Genomic DNA, 8333 nt, shown 5'->3' with positions numbered 1-8333 from the left:
CCCTACAACTATAAGTAGTGATGACTTTATGAGATTCTTTATAAATAAAATTATTTCATCCATCCATCCATCCATCCATCCATTTTCTTCCGCTTATCCGGGGTCGGGTCGCGGGGGTAGCAGCCTAAGTAGGGAGGCCCAGACTTCCCTCTCCCCAGCCACTTGGGCCAGCTCTTCGGGGGGAATCCCGAGGCGTTCCCAGGCCAGCTGAGAAACATAGTCCCTCCAGCGTGTCCTGGGTCTTCCTCTGGGCCTCCTTCCGGTGGAACGTGTCAGGAACACCTCACCAAGGAGGCGTCCAGAAGGCATCCTAAACCAATGCCCAGCCACCTCAACTGGATCCTTTCGACATGGAGAAGCAGCGGCTCTACTCTGAGTCTCTCCCGGATGATCGAGCTTCTCACCCTATCTCTAAGGGAGAGCCCAGACACCCTGCGGAGAAAACTCATTTTGGCCGCTTGTATCCGAGATCTCATTCTTTCGTTCACAACCCAAAACTCGTGACCATAGATGAGGGTAGGAACGTAGATCGATCGGTAAATTGAGAGCTTCGCCTTTTGACTCAGCTCTCTCTTCACCACGACAGACCTGTACAGCGCCTGCTTCACTGCTGACGCTGCACCTATCTGCCTATCGATCTCACGCTCCATTTTTCCCTCATTCGTGAACAAGACCCCAAGATACTTAAACTCCTCCACTTGGGGTAGGACCTCCTCCGTGACCCGGAGAGGGCACTCTACCCTTTTCCGGCTCAAGACCATGGCTTCGGATTTGGAGGAACTGATCCTCATCCCGGCCGCGTCGCATTCAGCTGCGAACCGCTCCAGCGAAAGCTGTAGATCATGATCTGATGAAGCCAATAAGACCACATCATCTGCAAAAAGCAGAGACACAATCCTAAGGCCACCAAAACAGATCCCCTCAACACCTTGGCTGCGCCTAGAAATTCTGTCCATAAAAGTTATGAACAGAATCGGTGACAAAGGGCAACCTTGGCGGAGTCCAACTCTCACTGGTAACAAGCCTGACTTACTGCCGGCGATGCGGACCAGGCTCTGACACCGGTCATACAGGGACCTAACAGCCCGTATCAAAGGGCCCGGTACCCCATACTCCCAGAGTACCCCCCACAGGGTTCCCCGAGGGACGCGGTCGAACGCCTTCTCCAAGTCCACAAACCACATGTAGACAGGTTGGGCAAACTCCCACGCACCCTCCAGGACCCTGCTGAGAGTGTAGAGCTGGTCCAGTGTTCCACGGCCTGTACGAAAACCACACTGCTCCTCCTGAATCAGAGGTTCGACTATCCGACGGACCCTCCTCTCCAGAACCCCCGAGTAGACCTTACCAGGGAGGCTTAAGAGCGTGATTCCCCTGTAATTGGAACACACTCTACGGTCCCCCTTTTTGAATAGGGGGACCACCACCCCGGTCTGCCAATCCAGCGGAACTTCCCCCGATGTCCACGCAATATTGCAGAGTCACGTAAGCCAACACAACCCTACAACATCCAGAGCCTTAAGGAACTCCGGGCGAATCTCATCCACCCCTGGGGCCCTGCCACCGAGGAGCTTTTTAACCACCTCGGTGGCCTCAGCACCAGAGATTGGAGGGCCCGACCCAGAGTCCCCAGGCTCTGCTTCCTCAGTGAAAGACGTGCCGGTGGGATTGAGGAGGTCTTCAAAGTATTCCGCCCACCAACCCACAACATCCCGAGTTGAGGTCAGCAGCACACCACTCCCCCTATAAACAGTGTTGGTGGCGTACCGCTTTCCCCCCCTGAGACGCCGGATGGTAGACCAGAATCGCCTCGAAGCCGTGCGGAAGTCATTCTCCATGGCCTCTCCGAACTTCTCCCATGCCCGAGTTTTTGCCTCAGCAACCACCCGAGCCGCATGTCGCTTGGACTGCCGGTACCCATCAGCTGCTTCCGGGGTCCCACAGGCCAAAAAGGCCCGATAGGACTCCTTCTTCAGCCTGACAGCATCCCTCACCGACGGTGTCCACCATTGGGTTCGAGGGTTGCCGCCGCGACAGGCACCGACAACCTTGTGGCCGTAGCTTCGGTAAGCCGCCTCGACAGTAGAGGCACGAAACATGGTCCACTCGGACTCAATGTCCCCCACCTCCCTCGGAACATGTTCGAAGTTCTCCCAGAGGTGGGAGTTAAAACTCCGTCTCACAGGAGACTCTGCCAGACGTTCCCAGCAAACCCTCACAATACGTTTGGGTCTGCCAGGTCTGACTGGCATCCTCCCCCACCATCGGAGCCAACTCACCACCAGGTAGTGATCAGTGGACAGCTCTGCCCCTCTCTTCACTCGAGTGTCCAAGACATGTGGCCGCAGATCAGATGAGACGATGACAAAGTCAATCATCGAACTGCGGCCTACGGTGTCCTGGTGCCAAGAGCACATATGGACACCCTTATGCCTGAACAAGGTGTTCGTTATTGACAATCCATGATGAGCACAGAAGTCCAACAACAGAACACCACTCCGGTTCAGATCAGGGGGGCCGTTCCTCCCAACTACACCCCTCCAGGTCTCACTGTCATTGCCCACATGAGCATTGAAGTCCCCCAGCAGAACAAGGGAGTCCCCAGGAAGTGCAATTTCCAGTACCCCCTCCAAGGACTCCAGAAAGGGTGGATAATCTGAACTGCTGTTTGGGGCATAAGCACAAACGACAGTCAGAACCCGTCCCCCCACATGTAGGCGGAGGGAGGCCACCCTCTCATTTACCGGGGTGAACCCCAACACACAGGCACCAAGTTGGGGGGCAATAAGTATGCCCACTCCTGCTCGGCGCCTCTCACCAGGGGCAACTCCAGAGTGGAAGAGTATCCAGCCCCTCTCAAGGAAACTGGTTCCAGAGCCAGAGCCATGCGTAGAGGTGAGTCCGACTATTTCTAGCCGGAACCTCTCAGCCTCACACACCAGCTCAGGCTCCTTCCCCACCAGTGAGGTAACATTCCACGTCCCAATAGCCAGCTTCTGTAGCCGAGGATCAGACCGCCAGGGTCCCCGCCCTTGGCCACCACCCATCCCACATTGCACCCAACCCCTTTGGCCCCTCCCACAGGTGGTGAGCCCATGGGAAGGGGGACCCACGTCTCCTCTTCGGGCTGTGCCCGGCCGAGCTCCATGGGTAAAAGCCCGGCCACCAGGCGCTCGCCCGCGTGCCCCACCTCCAGGCCTGGCTCCAGAGTGGGGCCCCGGTGACCCACGTCCGGGCAAGGGAACATTAGGTCCGTTTATTTTTCTCATCAAAGGGGTTTTTGAAAATTATTTCAATTAGAGATAAAATTCAACAACAACAACAGCTCTCAACAACCTGGCTCCATCTTATATTACAGATCTTATTGTTCCATATTTTCCTAACAGAGCGCTTCGCTCTCAGACTGCAGGTTTACTTGTGGTTCCTAGAATTTACAAAAACAGAATGGGAGGCAGATCTTTCAGTTATCAGGCTCCTCTCTTGTGGAACCAACTGCCAATCTCTGTCCGTGAGGCTGACACATTATCCAGTTTTAAAACTAGGCTTAAGACTTTCCTTTTTGCTAAATCCTATAGTTAGGGTCAGCTTGGGTTTCCTGAGCTGTCCCTTAGTTATGCTGCTATAGGCTTAGACTGCTGGAGGACAAACTGACCACAGTTTTTACTCTACTACTGTCTTTACTTACTCTGCTCAACCTGTTTTGTATTTGTAATTATTTTTTCTATCCTTAACATGTGTTTTTTTGTCTTTCAGATACACCTGGACTTATACCTGGACCTACCATTCTGTGTTCGTCTGTCTCTCCTGCCTGTCCTCTCAACCAGCAGGTCAAAGCAGATGGCCGCTTGTCCTGAGCCTGGTTCTGCTGGAGGTTTCTTCCTTTTAAAAGGGAGTTTTTCCTTTCCACTGTTGCCACTGTGCTTGCTCAGGATGGGAGACTGCATCGAAGTCAAGATTCATCTCGTCTGCTGGATTTTTTAGATAGTGTAGTGAACTTAACCTGATGTCAAGACTAAGCCTAAGGTCAAAACCCTTGACCTTAAGAACCTTGTGGGACAGAAACTGTCATTTCATTGATTTGAATCCAGAAATACAGGTTCACCCATCCTGAGACTTTCTTTCTTGAAAATTCAAGTGGAAGAACACTCTCTTTTCTATTATCATTACTATTTTACAAATGTTGATAATCAAAGTGTCTTAGTTCAAACCATTTTAGATGTTGCAGTGAACTAATCGATTTTATTAACTGAAACAGTGTAATGATTTTTAATTCTCATGCAAAGTTAGAATTCATGTTAAAGCTGTTACAGAGTAATTATGCATTTTCTGATTTCTGTCTTTGAATGAGCAAGTGTGCGTTTTTCAGGGTCAGGAGTCGAAGCAGACATGTGTTGGAACAACTGTCTTGTTTACATCCTCTCAGACGTAAACAGAAGGAGTTGGCACCTGTTTCTAAAACTCGCCAAAACAAAACTCTCTATGTCTCTGAGAACATTTCTGATCTGTTCCATAACAATTCTTGCTGTCTTCTAACCTCTTACGTCACAAAACACACCCCGTCTGGTCGGTTCTGACCAATGGGAAGACTCCCAAATGAACCGGGAAAAGAGCTCTTTAAAATGTCGGTACTTCCTGGTCTGCACAGTTCTGTGGAGTTCTGTGGATTTGGAGAAGTTCGGCGGTGCGGACAGTTCTGATATGTCCTAGTGCTGTGCAGGCTGTGGGAGCCGGGAAGACCCTGACATGACCACAGAGCTCTTCCGAGTTTCATGGGATTATAACATTTTCCACTGAGGTGAGCTTGTGTCGGACAGAGCCTCGCCACTACTTCGGACGATTCACAGCATCCTACGGAGACGCTGAAAGGGTGCGTTAAACGGAATCTCGCCTGAGACATCTCCAGGTAAAAGAGTCGATTTCACCACCTAAGTGTACTGTAAGGAAGAAGCTGAAGAAAGCCCGGAGAGTGCCGTTCTGTTCAACACTCTCCCTCAAACACCATCTTTCACCCCCTTTAAACTTCCTTCCCATCTTTAAATTCTTCTCTAAAGTAGAAATCCTTCTAGATATTTAGAAATGTCTGTGTAAAGTGCTCATCCACCGCCGTGTGGACAATTGAACATAATTGTACAGTTTTCATAAATGTCTGTGGTGAAGCAACGGAAAATCATGGCCGTATGGTTTTCCTGATTGATTATGCGTTATTTTCATATTTTGCCAAATTAATGTAAATGTTTGATGTTAAACTTTGATTCTGTAAATAAATGACCGCATTCATTTTGATGGGTCAAAGATAAATGACGTCTCACGTTTGCATTTCCTTAAATTCAATGCACGTTTTATTCAGTCCAGAAAAATGAGGAATCCGTGTTAATTGATGAATATATCTGAGCATCTGTTCATCTACATTTTGGTGGCCCGTCACGTGTTCATAAAATGGACTGTGTATTCGTGTAAAGATTGATTTTACGTGTTGGCATGAAGAAAAATAACAGTTGTCAGCTGCGTTGAACGCAGCGTGCTGGAGCTGCGTGCTTGGAGCAAAAACGCTGCATGTTCCGCTAGTGATGTTTTTGAAGCTGAACTTGTGAGTCATATGTCTTGTGAAAGCTGAAATTGTACGCCTGTTATGGTAACTAAAAGCTGGGTTTGTGTGGAAACGCTTTATTCTGTTTAAAGGCGGTCCAGACGTGGTTCTGGTACCGGCTTGGTTCTGAAAAGGTTCGGACGAGTTGTTTAAATAGCTAGAAAGACGTTTTGAGACCGGAGTAGCAGACTCCGTGCAACTCAGAATTGATTCGTTACAATTTTTAACAGAAATGGTGCATTTTGACAGTTTACAAGACGAAAAGTTGACAAACTTATTTCAGGCTAACAGTAACATGCTGGTTGCTACAAACGCTTCGTGATTGGTTGGATTTGCTGCTGTGGAGCGCTCTGATTTGCTGAGAAAGTGAATGACGTGCCTACGTCACTTCCTCTCACCCCATTCTGTCTCCAACATTTTGATGGGTCAAAGATAAATGACGTCTCACGTTGCATTTCATTAAATTCAATGCACGTTTTATTCAGTCCAGAAAAATGAGGAATCCGTGTTAATTGATGAATATATCTGAGCATCTGTTCATCTACAATAGAGAACTACTAATTGGCTTTTATGTATGGGAATGTTTCTGTAAAGTGCCCTGAGACAATTTTGTTGTGATTTGGCGCTATATAAATAAATTGAATTGAATTGAATATTGGTCCAGATCAAGCGATCCTCCATTTTCAGCAGCTTCTCTGAAAACCTGCCAGTCTGTTCAATCAAAACAATCTCTCAGTATGGGGCCACTGTCCTGGATCCAACATTTAACTTTCAATTGTACCAGTCTGGAGCGTCTCAGCGGGGGCATGTAAGCAGGAGCCAGGAAGTTTGAGATGTGGTCTGACAGTCCAAGGTGGGGGCAGGGTTCGGCTTTGTAAGCATCTTTTATGTTCGTGTAAACATGGTCCAGCGTGTTGTCTCCACGTGTTGGAATTGCCACATGTTGATAAAAGCTTGGGAGACAGTCCTTTACATTCACGTTATTAAAGTCTCCGGCTACAATGTAAAGAGCCCCGGGGTGTTTGCTCTGCAGCGAAGTGATGATATCATGTAGCTCCTGCAGTGATTCATTAGCATTAGCGTACGGAAGAATGTAAATGACCGTGATGAAAGTCACTGTAAACTCGCGGGGTAGATAATGAGGTCGACATTTCACTGTAACTTGCTCCAAAGCCTTCGAGCATGAGCTTTTTACAACAGTACAGTTCGTGCACCAACTTTTACTCACATAAATGCACACTCCGCCTCCCCGTGATTGCCCCGTTAGCTCGCTGCAGCGGTCCGCTCGAAAAAAGAGTCTGTCATCCAGCTGGAAGACTGTATCCAGTGTTTCGCTTGTAATCCACGTTTCTGTGAGTCAAAGCACCGCACACTTCTTCATCTCTTCTAAGGCGCACGCTCTCAGACGAAGTAAATCCATCTTGTTGTCCAACGAGCGGACATTTGACAGAAAGAGAGACGGCATGGGGAGTTTACCGGTTTTAGCGTTAGCTCGTAGCCTCACCACAACCCCCGCTCGGCATCCTCTCCTCTTAAGCCGGGAGCAGCGCTTCCTCTTCTGCCCGCTGGAACGCCTCTGCTGCAGCTTCCAGGTAGATGACTTTAAGATCTGCGTTCTGCCGAGCGTAGTTTTGAGTTTGTTGCTGATTTCTGCTATATTTTGTGGCAAATCTGCTCCTATTCTCATCAGTTGAATGAATGTGTGTGTAGTAGAGTGCTGTATGAATGTGTGTAGTAGAGTGCTGTATAATTCTTTTTTTTAAATTCAACTCTTTAGAATCCCCACGTCCTGGATGACAAGCAAATGAAAATCTAAAATTGTTTTAAAGAAGAAAAAAAAAAGATTTTAAGAGTCATCAGTTTTAACCATGTCACAGTTTCTCTGTGTTTGTGTTGTGACCTTTTTCACAGAGTCTTCTCAGTTTATCAGATAGTCTTAGTTATTCATTTTTCTGTTTTACAAAAGTAGAACTGACTGGGGCGGCTGTGGCTGAGTGGTTAAAGCAGTTGTCCTCCAATGCGAGAGTTGGGGGTTTGAATCCACCAGCAGTCACATGCTGAAGTGTCCCTGGGCAAGACACTGAACCCCTCATAGCATCCGATGCGTGTCCCATCAATGTATGAATGTGATCTAAAAGCACTGATTAGTCTCATTAGAATGATTTGTTCAATTAGCTTTGTAGGGATGTAGAGTGCTGTATGAATGGGTAAATGAGGACACAGACTGTAGTGTAAAGCGCTTTGAGTATCTTGAAATAAGATAGAAAGGCGCAATATAAGTACAGTCCATTTAAATGTGTGTTTAGTAGGGTGCTGTATGAATGTGTGTAGTAGAGTGCTGTATGAATGTGTGTGTAGTAGAGTGCTGTATAAATGTATGTTTAGTAGAGTGCTGTATGGATATGTGTGTGTAGTAGACTGCTGTATAAATGTGTGTTTAGTAGGGTGCTATATGAATGTGTATACTAGAATGCTGTATGAATGTGTGTGTATTAGGGTGCTGTATGAATGTGTGTCTAGTAGAGTGCTGTATGAATGTGTGTGTTCTAGAGTGCTATATAAATGTGTGTTTAGTAGGGTGCTGTATGAATTTGTGTAGAAGAGTGCTGTATGAATGTGTCTGTAGTAAGGTGTTTTATGAATGTGTGCATATTAGTGTGCTCTATGACAGTGTGTGTATTAGAGTGCTGAATAAATGTGTGTTTGGAAGAGTGCTGTATGAATGTGTGTGTAGTAGAGTGCTGTA

Source organism: Nematolebias whitei, chromosome 15, assembly GCF_014905685.2.
Source record: "Nematolebias whitei isolate Nwh7 chromosome 15, NemWhi1, whole genome shotgun sequence".
In the NCBI taxonomy this organism is placed as follows: Eukaryota; Metazoa; Chordata; class Actinopteri; order Cyprinodontiformes; family Rivulidae; genus Nematolebias; species Nematolebias whitei.
The sequence above is the reverse complement of the archived record's forward strand: the minus strand, read 5'-3'. Positions refer to the sequence as shown.